This window comes from Bison bison, unplaced genomic scaffold (genome assembly GCF_000754665.1).
Source record: "Bison bison bison isolate TAMUID 2011002044 unplaced genomic scaffold, Bison_UMD1.0 scf7180017864237, whole genome shotgun sequence".
NCBI lineage: Eukaryota > Metazoa > Chordata > Mammalia > Artiodactyla > Bovidae > Bison > Bison bison.
The window spans coordinates 106036-108412 of record NW_011494809.1 but is presented as its reverse complement, the minus strand read 5'-3'; positions in this window follow the sequence as shown (position 1 = coordinate 108412).

Sequence of the window (2377 nt, the reverse complement as noted above, 5' to 3'; positions counted from 1 at the left end):
CATTTTATTTATGGTTTCTTTTGCTTTCAAAAGTTTTTAGGTTTAATTAGGTTCTGTTTGTTTATTTCCTTATATTTATTGTTATTATTCTAAGAGGTTGATCAAAAAAGGTCTGGCTACAATTCATGTTAAAGTGTGTTTTTTTCTAGGTTTCCTTTAAGACTTTTAGAGTGTTGGGCCTTACATTTATATATTTAATCCATTTGAGCTTATTTTTGTGTACAGTGATATGGAGTATCCTAATTTAATTTTTACATATAGCTGTCCAGTTTTCCCAAACCACTTATTGAAGAGACTGTTTTTATTCCATTGTATAATGTTGTCTCCTTTGTCATCAGTTAGGTAACCATAGGTTTGGGAGTTTATCTTCAGGCTTTATATCCTCTTCCATTGATTTGTATTTCTTTCTTTCTTTCTTTCTTTTTTTTTTTTGATGCTCTCTTGATGACTGTAGCTTTGTAGTATAGTCTGAAGTCAGGCAGCCTGATTCCTCTAGTTACATTTTTCTTTCTCAAGGTTGCTTTGGCTATTTGGAGTCTTTTTTTGTTTCCACACACGTTGTAAACTTTCTTGTTCACATTCTGTGAAAAATGCCATTGGTAATTTGTTAGGGATTGCACTGAATCTATAGATTGCATTGGACAATATAGTCATTTCCATAATGTTGATTCTTCCAATCCAAGAACATTGTATGTCTCTCAATCTGTTTGTGTCATCTTTGATTTCTTTCATTTTATTCTATTGTTCTCTGAATACTGATCTTCTGTCCCCCAGGTAGGTTTATTCTCAGATATCTTATTTATTTTTGTGATCATAAATAAGATTTCATTTCTTAAATTTAATTCCTTACTTTCTCTTTTTAATTTTCTTCTTAGTTATAAGAGTATAAGAGATTTCAGTCTATTAATTTTGTATCCTGAAGCTCTATCAATTCAATGACAATCTCTAGTAGTTTTCTAGTGGCCTCTTTATAATTTTTGTGTATAGGATCATGTCACCTGCAAACAGTGAGAGTTTTACCCCTTCTTTTCCAATTTGGGTTTTTGTTATTTCTTTTTCTTCTCTGATTGTGATGGATAGGACATCTAAAACTATGTTGAATAATAGTGGTGAAAGTGAACATCCTTGTCTTTTTTCTGATCTTAGAGGAATGCTTTCAGGTTTTCACCACTGAGAATGATGTTTGCTGTGGTTTTGTCATATACAGTCTTTATTATGTTGAGGTAGTCTCCTTCTATGCCCACTTTCTGGAGAGTTTTTTTTTTTTTTTTAAATCATAAGTGGGTATTAAATTTTGTCAAAAATTTAATTTAATTAATTCACATCTATTCAGATGATCATATGGTTTTAAATTCTTTAATTTGTTAATGTGATGTATCACATTGATTGCTTTGAATATACTGGTAAATCACTGCATCCCTGGGATAAATCCCATTTGACCATAGTGTATGATCCTATTTAATGTGTTTTTGGGTTTGGATTCCTAGTATCTTGAGGAATTTTGCCTCTATGTTCATCAGTGATTCCTTGTAGGCTTCTATTGTGGCTCAAACAGTAAAGAATCTGCCTGCAATACGGGAGGCCCAGGTTTGATATCTGGGTCAGGCAATCTCCAGGATGATTTCCTTGGAGAAGGAAATGGAAATCTACTCCAGTATTCTTGCTTAGAGAATTCTGTTGACAGAGGAGCCTGGTAGGCTACAGTTCATAGGGTCGCTAAGAGTTGGACACTACTAAGTTACTACACTTTCACTTTCATCAGTGACATAGCCATATAATTTTCTTTTTTTGTGTGATATCATTGCCTGGTTTTGATACCAGGGTGATGATGGCCTTGTAGAATTATCTTGGGAGTGTTTATCCCTCTGCCATTTTTTTGAAGAGTTTGAGAAGGATAGGTCTTAGGTGTTTTCTAAATGCTTGATAAAATTCACCTGTGAAGACATGTGGTCCTGGACTTTTGTTAATTGGAACATTTTTAATTACAGTTTCAATTTCTATGCTTGTGGTTTACCTGTTATATTTTCTATATTTTCCTGATTCAGTCTTAGAAAATTTCTTCTCTCTGAGGATTTCTCCATTTCTCCCAGGTTGTTGATTTTATTGTCATAGAGTTACTTGTAGTAGTCACATGATCCTTCGTAGTTCTGCAGTCTTCAGTTGTACTTTTTTATTTCCAATTTTATTAATTTGAGTCCTCTCTCTCTCTCTCTCTCTCTCTTTTTTTTTTTTTTTTTGATAGGTATGGCTCAGTTCAGTTCAGTTCAGTCGCTCATTCATGTCCGACTCTTTGCAACCCCATGAATCGCAGCATGCCAGGCCTCCCTGTCCATCACCAACACCCAGAGTTCACTCAGACTCACGTCCATCGAGTCAG